The sequence below is a fragment of the Mizuhopecten yessoensis genome, unplaced genomic scaffold, assembly GCF_002113885.1.
Source record: "Mizuhopecten yessoensis strain PY_sf001 unplaced genomic scaffold, ASM211388v2 scaffold5011, whole genome shotgun sequence".
NCBI lineage: Eukaryota > Metazoa > Mollusca > Bivalvia > Pectinida > Pectinidae > Mizuhopecten > Mizuhopecten yessoensis.
This window is the reverse complement of record NW_018405835.1, coordinates 12,731-33,961: the sequence shown is the minus strand read 5'-3', so window position 1 is coordinate 33,961 and position 21,231 is coordinate 12,731. Positions and strand designations below refer to the sequence as shown.

The 21,231-nt window shown below is 34.8% G+C and overlaps 1 long non-coding RNA gene across 1 annotated transcript in view; it reads right to left on the bottom strand.

Moving 5' to 3' along the window:
• LOC110450163 overlaps window positions 1–21,231 on the bottom strand; it is a 46,676-nt gene that overhangs the window by 20,913 nt on the left and 4,532 nt on the right. Inside the window, exon 2 of the long non-coding RNA XR_002462938.1 lies at window positions 20,317–21,207. This is a non-coding gene — a long non-coding RNA (uncharacterized LOC110450163). The remainder of the gene's footprint in view (window positions 1–20,316; window positions 21,208–21,231) is intronic.

The window sequence follows — 21,231 nt, the reverse complement described above, 5'->3', positions numbered from 1 at the left end:
CAGCCAAATATGAAGATTCTATACCTTTTAGTTCTTTAGAAGAAGTCGTTTGAAGTTTTTGACATATTTGACCCCTGTGACCTTGAAAACAGGTCAAGGTCATTTTCGTTCTCAAACTTTGTAGGGCTCCTACCAACGAAGCTTTCAGCCAAATATCATGACTCTAGGCCTGTCCGTTCTTCAGAAGAAGTTGTTTAAAGGAAAAGTTGACGGACGAGGACGGACGGACGGACGACGGACGGACGACGGACGCCGCGCCACGGCATAAGCTCACTTGGCACTTCGTGCCAGGTGAGCTAACTAGTCTGGCACTCATCATCATTTAGCTGTTAATTACCTGTCCTAAAATACCTATATTAACTCATTCACCCCTGAAATTTCACAATAAACTATTCCAACCTTTGAATTGGAAGAGTTTAAATGTGTCTTCAGGGGTGAATGAGTTAAAGAACAATGTTTAGGATTTTCTTTGTCTTTAATGAACACATTTGATTGCTATTTTATTATCTTCAACTAAAAAACAAAAATTAGGAACAGGAATTCTGATCTGTAATTCATGCCGTTCACCTGTCACTTACCACAGGTCACTCCATTTCTAATCAGTGACACATAATGAAAAAAAATAATGTTTTAAATAAAAAATAAAAAATTGCTTGTTAAAGACAAGAAACAGCTGATATTTTGTAATTTTGATTTTGGATAAAAATCCTTTCAATAACTAAATTTACATATCTATCTGCAATGGTATTTTGTTTCTCTTTTTTCCCCCACACCAATTATAAATTTCTTAGGACACTTGGACAACTTTAATATTTTTCCTGTTTCTAAGGAACTCATTTAAGTTAAGGATTTTTTATCCTTTACAATCTCATGGATTTAAGCCCTGTTTTAAATTTAGTCATTTTAACCCTGTTCAAGCTTAGGCATTGTAGCCCCGTTCAAGATTTAATCATGTTAGCATCGTTTAAGATTTAATCATGTCAGCCCTGTTTAAGATTTAGTCATTTTAGCCAGGTTTAAGATTTAGTCATTTTAGCCAGGTTTAAGATTTAATCATGTTAGCCCGGTTCAAGATTTAATCATGTCAGCCCCGTTTAAGATTTTATCATTTCAGCCCCGTTTAAGATTTAATGTCTGCAGCCCCGTTTAAGATTTAATCATTTTAGCCCTGTTGAAGATATCGCCAACCTCTGTTTAGTGACATATATAACCTGTAAATTACATGAAATCTGGCTTGCAGCATTTGGATCGAGGGACAATTTTATTGGAAAATATATAAAATCCCTATATACACATCCAAAAATGATGTTGTGGGCTGTGTTTCATCAACCTGAAGGATATTACGCTAATTACCTATTACACTTCTGAATGAGAACATCTGAGATGACCAAACTTCATCACACTGCAAGTCAATGTGGACTCAAAATTCCTCAAAGCATTGTTAGTTTATAAAATTCATATTACATGTAATTATCTTGCAATTAATTACCTTGTTCATTATTCAGAAAATAAAATAATGTTTGTATTAACCGGAAAGTTCTGATTTACACAACATATCTATCACCATTATTATGTAAAAAAAACAGGATGTCAGAACAAAGCAGTTCTACCCTGATAAGTTCAACTTGTGTTACCGGTGTGTTCTCCTTTCTCCCACTTTTTAAAAAAAAACATAGAGGCAGTAATGTTGTGATAGCAGTTATAGTCTGTTTCATATATATATTACATAGTTTTTACCTGTGTTCTCCCACATTACCTGTATCATATATACGTATACAGTACTATCATATACATGTAGCTTTGATATAGTCTATTTTCATCATCTGCGCAGTGTTTCCAGCTGTGAGTTTGAAAGGCTGTTTCTACCTCTACTATACCAGAACGGACTATAATGACACCTCTATTGTTTTCCAGTGTCTAATATGAAACTAATAAAAGCAGGTTTTCAGTTAATGTATTTTGATGTGTTTTTTATTAAGTAATAACTGGAATCTTGTATATATTTATTCATAATTCCAGTAAATATTACGAAAATCAGGAAATATATTTGTTATATATTCCTATAACTAACACAGTATTTCCTATTGGTGAACAGATAAATAATCAACCTCTACTATACCAGAACGGACTATAATGACACCTCTATTGTTTTCCAGTGTATATATAATTCCTTTGATCAGAAAAAAGTGGGAGAAAGGAGAACAAACTGTGTTACCATACGAAATCTCTCCTGCCTGTACCCTAACACCTCAAACTTGTCCTTTGTGGGTGTGTGGTGGTCAAACATTGCTAAACCTACATTGTTAATGGTGACAAACCTTTGGTCAAAGTTCTATATCCATAAAATCAACAACTAATTCACACTTATCAGAGAGAATGTGATACCAATGAAAGTAATGGGGGATTAATCAAATGTTTATCAATACCACCAACCTGATAATTACACCTCCATATAAATCAAGGTCACACCTTGGCTGATGTGTCCAAAGCCTTGTCAGCTTAATGGCATTTAACACAAAACTTCAATCTAGTATAGTTACAAAAGTATTGTAATCCATATAACTATAGATACATGTTGAAAATTCAGGATTGTTATTTATAGACAAAAAAACCACAAAACTATTTCTAGAGTTTCAGATACTTTGTGTTAATGTCTTGGTAAGCTAGCCAGGAGTTGTACAGCCTTGATATATACCACAGTGATCAGCTTAACACAACATCAACCCAAATGTTCTAAAGCAATTTGACCAATCATCAAATTATAAACAAATATCATATTTCTAGTTTGAAGAAGAAGAGATGGAATCCCAATACAAAACATGTTCACAAATATTTTGATTACCTATAAAAGCTGCCTTGGAAAATAGCCTTTATCAGAAGTTGTTAAAATAATAAGTTTTCATGACTCAGATCTGAATTTCCACTTGAACAATTAGAAATCCGTTGGAATTAGTGTATTGACCTCCTCTCAGGTGTGTCAGCCAGTACCTTATAATGTCTAAATTCTTATAGAAAACTTTCAATTAAAAACTGGCATACCTGGTGTGCAAATTTTGTCCAAAGTGGACACTTTGCTCTAAGCTTAATTGGCATTTGATGTTGACATTAATTTCATAAAAGAAAAATACTTGTTTTCTAGCAAGAATCCCATAGGGCATAACTGTATCATTGTTGACCTCAGGGGATCTATATCCTTCCTTTGTACATAACTGTATCCTTGTTGACCTCAGGGGATCTATATCCTTCCTCTGTACATAACTGTATCATTGTTGACCTCAGGGGATCTATATCCTTCCTTTGTACATAACTGTATCATTGTTGACCTCAGGGGATCTATATCCTTCCTCTGTACATAACTGTATCATTGTTGACCTCAGGGGATCTATATCCTTCCTCTGTACATAACTGTATCATTGTTGACCTCAGGGGATCTATATCCTTCCTCTGTACATAACTGTATCATTGTTGACCTCAGGGGATCTATATCCTTCCTCTGTACATAACTGTATCATTGTTGACCTCAGGGGATCTATATCCTTCCTCTGTACATAACTGTATCATTGTTGACCTCAGGGGATCTATATCCTTCCTCTGTACATAACTGTATCATTGTTGACCTCAGGGGATCTATATCCTTCCTCTGTACATAACTGTATCATTGTTGACCTCAGGGGATCTATATCCTTCCTCTGTACATAACTGTATCATTGTTGACCTCAGGGGATCTATATCCTTCCTCTGTACATAACTGTATCATTGTTGACCTCAGGGGATCTATATCCTTCCTCTGTACATAACTGTATCATTGTTGACCTCAGGGGATCTATATCCTTCCTCTGTACATAACTGTATCATTGTTGACCTCAGGGGATCTATATCCTTCCTCTGTACATAACTGTATCATTGTTGACCTCAGGGGATCTATATCCTTCCTCTGTACATAACTGTATCATTGTTGACCTCAGGGGATCTATATCCTTCCTCTGTACATAACTGTATCATTGTTGACCTCAGGGGATCTATATCCTTCCTCTGTACATAACTGTATCATTGTTGACCTCAGGGGATCTATATCCTTCCTCTGTACATAACTGTATCATTGTTGACCTCAGGGGATCTATATCCTTCCTCTGTACATAACTGTATCATTGTTGACCTCAGGGGATCTATATCCTTCCTCTGTACATAACTGTATCATTGTTGACCTCAGGGGATCTATATCCTTCCTCTGTACATAACTGTATCATTGTTGACCTCAGGGGATCTATATCCTTCCTCTGTACATAACTGTATCATTGTTGACCTCAGGGGATCTATATCCTTCCTCTGTACATAACTGTATCATTGTTGACCTCAGGGGATCTATATCCTTCCTCTGTACATAACTGTATCATTGTTGACCTCAGGGGATCTATATCCTTCCTCTGTACATAACTGTATCATTGTTGACCTCAGGGGATCTATATCCTTCCTCTGTACATAACTGTATCATTGTTGACCTCAGGGGATCTATATCCTTCCTCTGTACATAACTGTATCATTGTTGACCTCAGGGGATCTATATCCTTCCTCTGTACATAACTGTATCATTGTTGACCTCAGGGGATCTATATCCTTCCTCTGTACATAACTGTATCATTGTTGACCTCAGGGGATCTATATCCTTCCTCTGTACATAACTGTATCATTGTTGACCTCAGGGGATCTATATCCTTCCTCTGTACATAACTGTATCATTGTTGACCTCAGGGGATCTATATCCTTCCTCTGTACATAACTGTATCATTGTTGACCTCAGGGGATCTATATCCTTCCTCTGTACATAACTGTATCATTGTTGACCTCAGGGGATCTATATCCTTCCTCTGTACATAACTGTATCATTGTTGACCTCAGGGGATCTATATCCTTCCTCTGTACATAACTGTATCATTGTTGACCTCAGGGGATCTATATCCTTCCTCTGTACATAACTGTATCATTGTTGACCTCAGGGGATCTATATCCTTCCTCTGTACATAACTGTATCATTGTTGACCTCAGGGGATCTATATCCTTCCTCTGTACATAACTGTATCATTGTTGACCTCAGGGGATCTATATCCTTCCTCTGTACATAACTGTATCATTGTTGACCTCAGGGGATCTATATCCTTCCTCTGTACATAACTGTATCATTGTTGACCTCAGGGGATCTATATCCTTCCTCTGTACATAACTGTATCATTGTTGACCTCAGGGGATCTATATCCTTCCTCTGTACATAACTGTATCATTGTTGACCTCAGGGGATCTATATCCTTCCTCTGTACATAACTGTATCATTGTTGACCTCAGGGGATCTATATCCTTCCTTTGTACATAACTGTATCATTGTTGACCTTCAGGGGATCTATATCCTTCCTTTGTACAAAAGTGGATTTCCAAGTCCCAAGGACCAAGAGTGCATGCTTCATATATCTGTATGAAGTTATAAATTGGGATCTCAATAGTTTCCAAGACTAAGTCCCAAGGGGCTTGCAGGGTACGGGAGGAAATCATGGATGATTGAAATTGTGTTCATCTCTTCAAGCCAAACAGTTGTATAAGGAAAAGGGTATTAAGTTTCCATGATAAAACCAAGTGGTCAAGTCCCCAGGGACAGGGCTAGACCTCAGAGCCAAAGCTGGTAGTATAGGGATCTGAAAGGTCTCATGTCATGATCCAAGGACATAGTTAAGGAGATGTGTAGCAGGCTGGGAGTGGACATTGATAGCATGCATGGGTGTCATTCTCTAATATCATGATTCAGTGATGTCTCCAGCAAAGGCAAATGGAGGATCAAAATCTTGTTTTTCTCAACTATCTGAATATGTTGCACTACCAATGCCCCCTATTCTAAGCAAACCTGGGGAAAAAACACTGATTGCTATAGAACAACAGCCTTTGTTTTGTTTGAGTGATTTTACGTCTGCTTCACAACCAAACGGTTCAGTTATTCAGCAGATAATCAACTATTCCTGATAAAATGATAGCAATGGTTGACCTATACATAGCAACATTGACCTTGACATTGATCTTGGTACCAAGAAACTCATCCAAGGTATTCTCATAGTTGACCTTTGTATAGTCTTTGGTGAAAATTTGTTATGAAATGAAGTTTGTAAAACTGTGACAATGAATCATGATGGGACATGATGGGACAGGATAAACATTGGGGTCATTTATATCCCCCCTTTATTGGAGGAGGGGCATTCTATCGGGGGACATTTGCTGGTATACATTAATCAATTGGTGAACTGATACAGCCAAATGTAAACTGTTGAGTATTGTGTCAGTTCTGTACACATACATAAGTTCTAGGTGCTGATCAGTAGCCTGATGTTGCTGGGCATTAAGTGGCCATAGCGACATAGGTGGTGGTCCTAGTTACCACTTCACAACTACACTGTACATCAACAAACCATTACCACCTGTTTGTTCTGTCCAGTACACATGCACTGTTGCATACACCTCCCCTCAAATACTACATATACATTTACCTCAGGATGACCACTGGTCAGTACAAATGAGGTATATATACCTATAACATTTACCCCAGGATGACCACTGGTCAGTACAAAGGAGGTACATGTACCTATAACATTTACCTCAAGATGACCACTAGTCAGGTATATGTACCTACAATTAAAGACAATGTACCAAAGCTATGATCTGTACAAAAGATGCTTCTCCTGTCACATATGGATGTACCCCAGCTTGACCATTGGTCAGTACAAGGAAATTTTGATGACCAACCAATCAAAAGCACAGATAGATATCAAGTACCTATACATACGATGGGGGAGTGATTACAATACCAAGGGTTTGTAATCTCTGTGGCGTTTTCTTTCCCCATCTAAGACTTTTAAGTACATTGGACAAAAACTTTAAAAGATAAAGTTTTTATATAAACATGTCGTTTTTAATAAAAACGGCCATTTTCAATTCATTTGAAGTGTTCTAGTTGTTTATGCACTTAACATGTCTTACAAGCTTGCCATGGTGATATTTACTTGGAATCAGGCATAAATACAAATTAAACCTGGTTTAATGTAATTTATGAATGTCCTAGTAATACTTTGTTTTTTATTATGTTTCAATATCATGAATGTTAAAGTACTGTATTTGTTGTATCTATGATTGATATGAGCGGACGCTGACCATTAGTAGGAGGTGAGAAGGTCAAAAGTCGTATGAATTTGTGGCTATTTTTAGCACCCTATATAAGTATGTGCACTAGCTGACCCTAGGTCACTAGCCTGCTGAAGATGATGGAGGAACAAGGTGTGTACCTTCTTTTTACATCATGATCTAATTTTGAAAAATATCTAAGTGAATTTTATTACCCACCACCTCCCCTTCTTGCCTCCTTCTCAATATGATTATTACTTCTTAAAGGGGCGTTTTCTTACCCCATCTAAGACTTTTAAGTACATGGCGTTTTCTTACCCCATCTAAGACTTTTAAGTACATTGGACAAAAACTTTAAAAGATAAAGTTTTTATATAAACATGTCGTTTTTAATAAACACGGCCATTTTCAATTCATTTGAAGTGTTCTAGTTGTTTATGCACTTAACATGTCTTACAAGCTTGCCATGGTGATATTTACTTGGAATCAGGCATAAATACCAGTATCTTTATTAGTACCTCACTAATGAGTTTGTCATAAATTTCAATATCTATATATATGTCATATTGAAATGATGCCATAAACATATCATAAACTGGACAAACCTTGGACCAGACTACTGTACCTTGTCAGCTTCAGTGTATCTGGACCAGACTACCTTGTCAGCTTCAGTGTATCGATCAAATCTGGACCAGACTACCTTGTCAGCTTCAGTGTATCTGGACCAGACTACCTTGTCAGCTTCAGTGTATCGTAGATATATGGCTGAGAGAGCAGATTGCAGGCCACAGGTTGTAAGTAAAACAAACACTAGCCTGAAGATGTGGGGAATTGGGCACCTCTCCTGTACACACAGAGTGGTGATTCTCTGGCTAACCTCTCACAACAAACAGGAGACAATAAGAAGCTGATGTATGTCCCTGAACTCATCACCCATCTAATTACTGACCGTTCTGTCATGGCCAAGAGGCATGCAATGAAGATTGTATCCCTCTCTGTAGAATAGTTGGTTATTAACTGCTCAATCAGTTTAGATTTCTGTGATCTACAGAAGTATCTTTACCTACATTAAGACACAGGACCTTTGGCTTAAGTCCCATCTGAAGAACTACCATATGTATTATGCCATAAGCCCAGGGGCTGACACATTTCTTTGACTCAAAAGAAGGAGATGTACTTATTTCAGGACAATGATTCAGGATTTACAGGCATTTCTACTGAACTCCAATATATATGGGTGGGCTTATTACCAGGCATGGGCTTATTGTAAGACAGATAAGCTCTATGGAGGATAGGAGGTAATATGCATATCATGCTCATATACAGGGAATCAAACTCCAACCATATGATAAAGATGCATGACTTATCTGTCTCAGTATCGAACAGTGCAGGCACACTCCCCTACTACTTTGACTTAGAAGCATAACAATGACTTAGACTTAGTAACATAACTATGACTTCAACTTAGTAGTTTGACTTAGACTTAGTAGCATAACAGTGACTTAGACTTAGTAGCATAACTATGACTTCAACTAAGTAGTATGACTTAGACTAAGTAGTATAACCATGACTTAGACTTAGTAGTATAACCATGACTTATACTTAGTAGTATATATATGACTTAGACTTAGTAGTATAACCATGACTTATACTTAGTAGTATATATATGACTTAGACTAAGTAGTATGACTTCGACTTAGTAGTTTGACTTAGACTTAGTAGCATAACAGTGACTTAGACTTAGTAGCATAACTATGACTTCAACTAAGTAGTATGACTTAGACTAAGTAGTATAACTATGACTTATACTTAGTAGTATAACCATGACTTATACTTAGTAGCATAACTATGACTTATACTTAGTAGTATGACTATGACTTAGACTTAGTAGTATGACTTAGACTTAGTAGTATAACCATGACTTAGACTAAGTAGTATAACCATGACTGAGACTTAGTAGTATAACCATGACTTAGACTGAGTAGTATAACCATGACTTAGTAGCATAACTATGACTTATACTTAGTAGTATGACTATGACTTTGACTTAGTAGCATAACTATGAATTAGACTTAGTAGTATAACTATGACTTAGAATTAGTAGCATAACTATGACTTAGACTGAGTAGCATAACTATGACTTAGACTGAGTAGCATAACTATGACTTAGACTTAGTAGCATAACTATGACTTATACTTAGTAGTATAACTATGACTTAGTTGTAAGACTTAGTAGTATGACTTAGACTAAGTAGCATAACTATGACTTTGACTTAGTAGCATAACTATGACTTATACTGAGTAGTATGACTATGACTTAGAATTAGTAGCATAACTATGACTTAGACTGAGTAGCATAACTATGAGTTAGACTTAGTAGCATAACTATGACTTATACTTAGTAGCATAACTATGACTTATACTTAGTAGTATAACCATGACTTAGAATTTGTAGCATGACTATGACCTAGACTTAGTAGCATAACTATGACTTAGAACTAGTAGTATAACTATGACTTAGACTTAGTAGCATAACTATGACTTAGCCTTAGTAGCATAACTATGACTTAGACTTAGAAGCATAACTATGACTTAGACTTAGTAATGACTTAGAATTAGTAGCATAACTATGACTTAGACTGAGTAGCATAACTATGAGTTAGACTTAGTAGCATAACTATGACTTATACTGAGTAGTATGACTATGACTTAGGATTAGCAGTATAACTATGACTTAGACGTATAACTATGACTTAGACGTAAGACTTAGTAGTATGACTTAGACTAAGTAGCATACCTATGACTTTGACTTAGTAGCATAACTATGACTTAGACTTAGTAGTATAACTATGACTTAGACTTAGAAGCATAACTATGACTATGACTTAGACTTAGTAGCATAACTATGACTTAGCCTTAGTAGCATAACTATGACTTAGACTTAGAAGCATAACTATGGCTTATACTTAGTAGCATAACTATGACTTATACTTAGTATCATAACTATGACTTAGACTTAGTAGCATACCTATGACTTAGACTTAGTAGCATAACTATGACTTCAACTAAGTAGTATGACTTAGACTAAGTAGTATAACTATGACTTATACTTAGTAGTATAACTATGACTTAGTTGTAAGACTTAGTAGTATGACTTAGACTAAGTAGCATACCTATGACTTTGACTTAGTAGCATAACTATGACTTATACTTAGTAGTATGACTATGACTTTGACTTAGTAGCATAACTATGACTTATACTGAGTAGTATGACTATGACTTAGGATTAGCAGTATAACTATGACTTAGACGTATAACTATGACTTAGACGTAAGACTTAGTAGTATGACTTAGACTAAGTAGCATAACTATGACTTTGACTTAGTAGAATAACTATGACTTATACTTAGTAGTATAACTATGACTTAGTTGTAAGACTTAGTAGTATGACTTAGACTAAGTAGCATAACTATGACTTAGACTTAGTAGCATAACGATGACTTATACTTAGTAGCATAACTATGACTTATACTTAGTAGTATAACTATGACTTAGTTGTATGACTTAGTAGTATGACTTAGACTAAGTAGCATACCTATGACTTTGACTTAGTAGCATAACTATGACTTAGACTTAGAAGCATAACTATGACTTAGACTTAGTAATGACTTAGAATTAGTAGCATAACTATGACTTAGACTTAGTAGCATAACTATGACTTAGAACTAGTAGTATAACTATGACTTAGACTTAGTAGCATAACTATGACTTATACTGAGTAGTATGACTATGACTTAGAATTAGTAGCATAACTATGACTTAGACTTAGTAGCATAACTATGACTTAGACTTAGTAGTATAACTATGACTTATATTTAGTAGTATGACTATGACTTAGAATTAGTAGTATGACTTAGAATTAGTAGCATAACTATGACTTAGACTTAGTAGCATAACTATGACTTATATTTAGTAGTATGACTATGACTTAGAATTAGTAGTATGACTATGACTTATACTTAGTAGTATAACTATGACTTAGATGTAAGACTTAGTAGTATGACTTAGACTTAGTAGCATAACTATGACTTTGACTTAGTAGCATAACTATGACTTAGACTTAGAAGCATAACTATGACTTAGACTTAGTAGCATAACTATGACTTATACTTAGTAGTATGACTATGACTTAGAATTAGTAGCATAACTGACTTAGACTAAGTAGCATAACTATGACTTAGACTTTGTAGTAAGACTTCGTAGTATGACTTTGACTTAGAAGCATAACTAGGACTTATACTTAGTAGTATGACTATGACTTAGAAATAGTAGCATAACTATGACTTGGACTTAGTAGCATAACCATGACTTAGACTTAGAAGCATAACTATGACTTAGACTTAGTATTATAACTATGAATTAGACTTAGTAGTATAACTTTGACTTAGAATTAGTAGCATAACTATGACTTAGACTAAGTAGCATAACTATGACTTAGAATTAGTAGTAAGACTTAGTAGTATGACTAAGACTAAGTAGCATAACTATGACTTTGACTTAGTAGCATAACTATGACTTATACTTAGAAACATGAATATGACTTCGACTTTGTAGTATGACTATGACTTAGACTTAGAAGCATAACTATGACTTAGACTTAGTAGCATAACTATGACTTATACTTAGTAGCATAACCATGACTTCGACTTAGTAGTATAACTATGAATTAGACTTAGTAGTATAACTTAGACTTAGAATTAGTAGCATAACTATGACTTAGACTTAGTAGTATAATTATGACTTAGACGTAAGACTTAGTAGTATGACTTAGACTAAGTAGCATAACTATGACTTAGATTTAGTAGCATAACCATGAATTAGACTTAGTAGTATAACTTTGACTTAGAATTAGTAGTACAACTTTGACTTAGAATTAGTAGCATAACTATGACTTAGACTAAGTAGCATAACTATTACTTAGACTTAGTAGTAAGACTTAGTAGTATGACTTAGACTAAGTAGCATAACTATGACTTTGACTTAGTAGCATAACTATGACTTATACTTAGAAACATGAATATGACTTCGACTTTGTAGTATGACTATGACTTAGACTTAGAAGCATAACTATGACTTAGACTTAGTAGCATAACTATGACTTATACTTAGTAGCATAACCATGACTTCGACTTAGTAGTATAACTATGAATTAGACTTAGTAGTATAACTTAGACTTAGAATTAGTAGCATAACTATGACTTAGACTTAGTAGTATAATTATGACTTAGACGTAAGACTTAGTAGTATGACTTAGACTAAGTAGCATAACTATGACTTAGATTTAGTAGCATAACCATGAATTAGACTTAGTAGTATAACTTTGACTTAGAATTAGTAGTACAACTTTGACTTAGAATTAGTAGCATAACTATGACTTAGACTAAGTAGCATAACTATGACTTAGACTAAGTAGCATAACTATTACTTAGACTTAGTAGTAAGACTTAGTAGTATGACTTAGACTAAGTAGCATAACTATGACTTTGACTTAGTAGCATAACTATGACTTATACTTAGAAACATGAATATGACTTCGACTTTGTAGTATGACTATGACTTAGACTTAGAAGCATAACTATGACTTAGACTTAGTAGCATAACTATGACTTATACTTAGTAGCATAACCATGACTTCGACTTAGTAGTATAACTATGAATTAGACTTAGTAGTATAACTTAGACTTAGAATTAGTAGCATAACTATGACTTAGACTTAGTAGTATAATTATGACTTAGACGTAAGACTTAGTAGTATGACTTAGACTAAGTAGCATAACTATGACTTAGATTTAGTAGCATAACCATGAATTAGACTTAGTAGTATAACTTTGACTTAGAATTAGTAGTACAACTTTGACTTAGAATTAGTAGCATAACTATGACTTAGACTAAGTAGCATAACTATGACTTAGACTAAGTAGCATAACTATTACTTAGACTTAATGGTAAGACTTAGTAGTATGACTTAGACTAAGTAGCATAACTATGACTTAGACTAAGTAGCATAACTATTACTTAGACTTAGTAGCATAACTATGACTTATACTTAGTAGTATGACTATGACTTCGACTTAGTAGTATGACTATGACTTAGACTTAGAAGCATAACTATGACTTAGACTTAGTAGCATAACTATGACTTATACTTAGTAGCATAACCATGACTTCGACTTAGTAGTATATATATGACTTAGAATTAGTAGTATGACTTAGACTTGAAGGATCAACACTACCAGTATACAGGACCCCAGTCTCATATCAATCAATCTTTCCTATTAACTTAATTAAGTTGTTTTCAGCAGACAGGTCTGCTTTAATCCTGTCATCACAGAAAGATCATGTCACAAGTCACCTCCCATTTAAATCTGTCAACTGCCTATATTTCTTGGGTTCAGAAGTCAATGTACGGGTGAATGAATTAAGTGTACTAGTTCTGAACATCAGTAGGTAAATGTGCTCACAGTTCTCTGGACACGACGTCCTTAAATGACCTTGTGTATGGTATGACCTTGACAAGTACACTAAACAATATAAAGATAACAGTGTGACCTGAACCAGTACATTAAACAATTTATAAAGATAACAGTATGACCTTGACAAGTACACTTAACAATATAAAGATAACAGTATGACCTTGACAAGTACACTAAACAATATAAAGATAACACTATGACCTTGACAAGTCAACTTAACAATATAAAGATAACAGTAGGACCTTGACAAGTACACTTAACAATATAAAGATAACACTATGACCTTGACAAGTACACTTAACAATATAAAGAAACAGTATGACCTTGACAATTCTACTTAACAATATAAAGATAACAGTATGACCTTGACAAGTACACTTAACAATATAAAGATAACACTATGACCTTGACAAGTATACTAAACAATATAAAGATAACACTATGACCTTGACAAGTCAACTTAACAATATAAAGATAACAGTAGGATCTTGACAAGTACACTTAACAATATAAAGATAACAGTATGTACAAGTACACTTAACAATATAAAGATAACACTATGACCTTGACAAGTCTATTTAACAATATTAAGATAACAGTAGGACCTTGACAAGTACACTTAAGAATATTAAGATAACAGTATGACCTTTACAAGTCCACTTAACAATATTAAGATAACAGTATGACCTTGACAAGTCTACTTAACAATATAAAGATAACAGTATGACCTTGACAAGTACACTTAACAATATAAAGATAACACTATGACCTTGACAAGTCTACTTAACAATATAAAGATAACACTATGACCTTGACAAGTACACTTAACAATATAAAGATAACACTATGACCTTGACAAGTCCACTTAACAATATAAAGATAACAGTATGACCTTAACAAGTCTACTTAACAATATAAAGATAACACTATGACCTTGACAAGTATACTAAACAATATAAAGATAACACTATGACCTTGACAAGTCCACTTAACAATATAAAGATAACAGTATGACCTTAACAAGTCTACTTAACAATATAAAGATAACACTATGACCTTGACAAGTCTACTTAACAATATTAAGATAACATTATGACCTTGACAAGTACACTAAACAATATAAAGATAACACTATGACCTTGACAAGTATACTAAACAACATAAAGATAACAGTATGACCTTGACAAGTATACTTAACAATATAAAGATAACAGTTTGACCTTGTCAAGTTCACACTAAGCTAACACTAAGCTAACACTAGCAGATACACAATCTAATTCCTCGCCTAAACACTGTATTATAGTAACGACAACTTGAACTTAAACTCTATAAGGTAATTATGACAACTCGAACTTAAACTCTATAAGGTAATTATGACAACTCGAACTTAAACTCTATAAGGTAATTATGACAACTCGAACTTAAACTCTATAAGGTAATTATGACAACTCGAACTTAAACTCTATAAGGTAATTATGACAACTCGAACTTAAACTCTATAAGGTAATTATGACAACTCGAACTTAAACTCTATAAGGTAATTATGACAACTCGAACTTAAACTCTATAAGGTAATTATGACAACTCGAACTTAAACTCTATAAGGTAATTATGACAACTCGAACTTAAACTCTATAAGGTAATTATGACAACTCGAACTTAAACTCTATAAGGTAATTATGACAACTCGAACTTAAACTCTATAAGGTAATTTTCATGCCAATGAGATGCTAAAGTGATCTGATACATTGATATTACTACGATCAACAAGCGATTACACAAGTAGCTAATTACCCAGACAGCAGTAATTTGACAAAACCTTGGAGACTATATCTAGGAGTTAACTATACAGTATAATGTCCATCCTTTGATTCTAGGAGTGTCTGGTACTTGTTATGCTGCTCCCCTGTGTAGTGTGTCTGGTTCTCTGGGAGGAGTAAACACACGGTCCAGCAGGTTTAATGAACCTACTTTTACAGCATCAAAAACATATTAATTAGCAGTAAAAAGTTATCTGTGTCTTATTCACAGGGACCCACGGGAACAGGTTTGAACTTTTATATACTTATACCAGAGTTTAACCACTCTCAAATTTGTAATGTTATTTCTCAATCTCATCTAGGAGAAAGAGATTGACAAACAATCAAAATAGAAAGCCTCTCTGTAGTAAAAGCTAAAATTTTAGGTGTGAAAATTGATTTATATCTAAACAGACCATCAGCATAAAATTTGTGTATAGGGCAAATTAAATGATGATAAATCCAGCAAAATATTTGTTTCAAGGGGGACAAACTCTAGTTAACCAGGGAAAAGGTAGGAAAATGTCCTAAATTCTACAATGTGTATTTCCGTATTTACGACAAGTAATTGGGCCCACCTAAAGGTCTATTCTATGTGATGGACACAAACCAGTGAAGAAGGTATGATATTTGAAATAAAACATGACTTGGAGTATTCTCCATTATATAGAGAAGATGAAGCAACATAAAGGCGTTTTTCTGGCTTTGAATAACTTTCCCTGACATTCTTCATATGCTTTCCTGCCAATCAGTTGACAACTTGACAACTCTCTCTATTTAGAAGGGAGACTGCCGATTTTGGGTCCTAAAATGAGCATTTTCAACCAGTGATTTTGCTAAACTATTCCTATTTTCAAAGGTCTGATGAATTCATCTGAAAGAGAGCTACTTTTCTCTTTGGTGTACATACACTCATTTTATTTATGTTTTTAATTCTGAGAACGTGCAATCTCCCCCATGGAAATTTCAAAAAGTTGGCAAGTATTTATATATGGGCTTGCTTGTATAAGTCCTGGATGACAACACAGGTCAAGTGTAGGCTTGGTCAAGTGTAAAGGTCGGGAGTTTGACCTCTGCAGTTTTTCTTGTTTTCTTTTTTTCATTTCTATTTTCAAACATTCAAATTTCAAACAACTACAATTTTGTAAAATAAATGACAGGCAACATTTCTTTCGATAAAAAAAAAAAAACAATCATGGTACATTGTAGTGACAAAAGTAATAGTTATGTTGAACTTATTGGTATCATTTAACTCAAATTTTCACTGAACATTGACATTCGGTGTACAACCATGTACCAAATTTGGTGATAACTGCAGGTCCTTGAAAAAGGACATGTTTTTTTCCAGAAAATGACAATCAATCACATTTGAGATCCAATAACCAGGTCATGGATTCTGTTCAACTTCAAACCATGCGTGAGCACGGCCATTAAGTAAACCCATACAATATTTCACTGAAAGTCTTTATTCGGAAAGCAATGTATGATAAATGCATGCATGCATGGACAGAAGAACTGAAAACAACGTCATTCCCTTTTCAGCAAAAGCAGGAGCAACAAATATATCTTTAGGAGATATTTGAATCAAATTTTGGTTCATGTCTGTGTAAAAAAACACCCAACAATATTTAAACTATTCAGGTCAGAGCTGGGTTTTTTTTTCCAGCTTTGGAACCCATATGGAATTTGGGGAAAATGTGTGGCAACAAGAAAAATAGGGAAAAGATGCAATAACAAGGAAAAACAAACATAGCACATTTTTATGACATTATTATCATTTATAGAACTATTTCTCCATTGACAAGGGATTTTAACAGACAGTAGTCAACAAAACATAGACTGCATGGTACAAACAAGATTTTTATACACATTAATTTTTTAAACTAGGATTCTTTAGGATTATATCTTATTTTAGATTGGAAAACATATTACAGATTTTGCCACTGTGAAGGGACAACTCGAATAACCCCTACAACCAAGTCTCACACACAACAGATGGGAAGGCTGTCAGCTCATTTTTACACACCCTCAAGGCAAATTCATCTGATCTAAGATGACATTTTCAATTTATTTCTAGAAAAAGTGTGATTTGGTAAGTAGAATGCCCTACAAGCCGTTGTAATTATATTGATTGTCAACTGGAGATTGCACACAAAGTTAAGTCTCTGTCATCGATTTTCTACCGCCTTTCTGTAATTACGTACCAAAAAAATTGTACATAGGAAACTCAATGCAGAAAGGCAATTCCTAGTGAACAAATCAAACCTAAAACTTTGATAAAAATTGTAGTGGAAATTGAAGTTGTCATGAAAATGTAGAATGATTTTAACAGAGAAAGTTTTCTCATTAATAAATGCCCAGAGAATAACCTCCTGTATATTTCTTCAAGTCAATAGTTTTATATGGTGTATAACCTTCGGACATGCATGTAGATATGTTTAAAATAGTTTCAACAATATTTTGAGTTAATTTAAGATTAAACTGCAATTTCCAGATGCTGCTCTGTGATTTTAACACTGACTTCAGAGATACAGAGATCATTATAAAATACTGATCTATAGTATTACCAGAGTTTATGTAGTTTTCCCATTAACTCATTTACCCCTGAAGACACATTTGAACTCTTCTTATTCAAAGGTTGGAATAGTTCATTATTAAATTTCAGAGGTGGATGAGTTAAGAACACTTATGTGGGATACATGTATTCTTCATGGTTGCACTCAGTAACCTTCACTTCATGTATTATGACATCACAAATCAGATGACGACATTACGTTTTATTACACACCTGTTACTAATTTACAACTCTGATTGGAGGATCAACATCATCTGACAAACCTTTAAATCAGTTACGAATCTACAGATTGTTACTAAATATAACGCAGGGTATTTCCAGGTCTATATAATCTGTTGCTGACCTCATTCTAAAATTAGAATGTGCCTGACGTAAAGTCTCCACTCTGTTTCGAAGGGAGACATCAGGAGTCTGTTAGTCTTTGTACAGACTCAATATCAACAAGAATTCCACGGAAGTGGATGTGTCGCCTGCGCAGGAAGCTGGGAGATTACGAAGAAACAGATACACTTTTCATTTCAAGAAATAATGTTAAAGTAAGCAATAATCATAGATTATGTTTTTGGATGGCATCATTTTGTTATATAATCTGTTATCCTGGGAAGAATACTCTGAGTTTTAAGGAACTTGCTATGGATACTCATTGTCTCAATTCCAAGTTTAATTTGTATGATTTGTCGGATGGTTTCCCATAAATAAATGAATAAACTTGTGGATTAAGATGTTAAACAGCTAGTGTTGTCTAAAACATTTGGAGTAAGACGGCATTTCAGAGGTATACACGGTGGGTCAAGTGGTAGATCGAAGCCATCAAGTATACAGTTTTAGTGAAGTTTCTATTTATAGTAACAGTGACCTTGACCTTTGACCTTTGGACCTGAAAAGCAATCCCAAGTAAGCACTTTTAGTAAGGAAGCACTGCATGAAGTTTGAGTTTGATCGGGCCAAGGAAACTCAAGTTATCGCACGAAAACAGATTTTCTATTTATAGTAACAGTGACCTTGACATTTGACCTTCGGACCTGAAAAGCAATCCAAAGCAAGCACTTTTGGTAAGGAAGCACTGCATGAATTTTGAGTTTGATCCGCCCAAGGAAACTCAAGTTATCGCACGAAAACAGATTTTCTATTTATAGTAACAGTGACCTTGACATTTGACCTTTGGACCTGAAAAGCAATCCCAAGCAAGCACTTTTGGTAATGAAGCACTGCATGAAGTTTGAGTTTGATCGGCGCAGGGAAACTCAAGTTATCGCACGAAAACCTCTGTTCAGAGGCCGCCGCAATACCTATGTGTCACCAGCTTTTCGCAGGCGACACAAAAATAGAAACAGGCGTTACAGATTATCATGGACTGTGACATCATTTGATTTAAATTGATTCAAACATGACATGGATAAGTGGGTTAAATATGAAATTATATACAATAAAAATACTTGTTGACTTGACCATATTCACTTCGGTCTTTTGCCTCAATGAGTGAACTGCTCAGACCAGGCTCGTAAATCATGAAAAGACCTTAAGTCCATAATTGTATAATGAAGTCAAAATCAATAGCCTGCATACTTACCAACTCTCCCTATTTTGGAAGGAGACTCCCAATATTTTACCCTAAAATTGGACATTATTAACAAGTGAATTTGCTTAATTATTCCTATATTCGAAGATCTGTTGATTTAATCTTATATAATTAAAGGACAACTCAACCAAGATGTCATTTTAAAGTGTTATTTTCCCCCAGTGTGCATATACACATATTTTAATAGGTTTTTATTTTTTGGCAAGCAGAATCTCCCCCATGGAAATTTCAAAAAGTTGGCAAGTATGAGCCTGTCAAACATCATTTTACCGAAAACGGCAATCTTGCTGTTGTCAACTGACACCAACTTATGAAAATATTGCATAACTTGCCTTGAAGGTTTTGCATATTTCTATAAATACCTATTGGTTGTCGTAACTTTTTCTGCTCTTTCCAAATATGGCCTTAGTTTCTGTGTATGTTAACTACAACATTTTCGCATATTTTCTGTTGCACTTGCATTATTAATGTTAGTGTTGCTTTATCAAATTTCCAGGTCAGAGGTGGGAAAAAAAAGTAAAATATCATTATGTAGGTATCGTGGATATGCTGAGCTCCTGACTCGTGGATTTCCCTTACCCTCATACATTTTACTAATATTCATATAATGACAAAATTCTATTCAATTATGGATTCTCTATAGTTTCAAATGTATAGTAACAAAATTGTTTAACCTACCTCTGGGTCCTAGGATCTCCACGACCGGAGTGACAGTGTATTCCGTAGGGACACATTCCTTCCAATGCTGAGATAGCCGCTTCAAATCTTTGGACATTTTTCTCACGTGTAGCCAAAATATTTAATAATTCCAGTCGAAACAAAATTGCGGGTAATCTTTCCAAGTCATTTAGGTAGGTATCTCAGATATAAGTAATTGAAACCCCTGGACAGCTATCCCAATCAGATATATGATAGCCGAATCACAACTCTCTCTCCAAGGTGAAGCTCTACAAACCATCATCAGGGCCACAGCAGGTTGGCTATCTAAACAGGCACTGACTGGTGTAAGCCCTGTTACAGTCACGTCTTTTTGACACAACTGATTACCATCTAAAACATTTCCACTACACAATTCAATTTTTTAAATGTAAAACTTATCATCTGAAACTGAAAACAGGACATGAACAATATACTGATAACTCTGGACAGATTAGATAACAAATATCTAAATAGAGCCCCGGTAGGTGACAGTATTACTGCTGATAACATCCTTGTGATAAATCAGTTATTGAACAATGACAGTAACCCAGATAGTGATGGAGTCTCCTGTTGTTTACTCATTGCTCTGCATTATCCAAATTCCACATCACTTGGAACAGATCCCATACCACATCTATGTAGGGAGGGCCCTCAATATCTACCTCACGGTACACATTATCACATTACATCAGGTACTGGCCATCAATATCTACCTCACGGTACACATCCCCACACTACATCAGGTACTGGCCCTCAATATCTACCTCACGGTACACATCCCCACACTATACATCAGGTACTGGCCCTCAATATCTACCTCACGGTACACATCCCCACACTATACATCAGGTACTGGCCCTCAATATCTACCTCACGGTACACATCCCCACACTA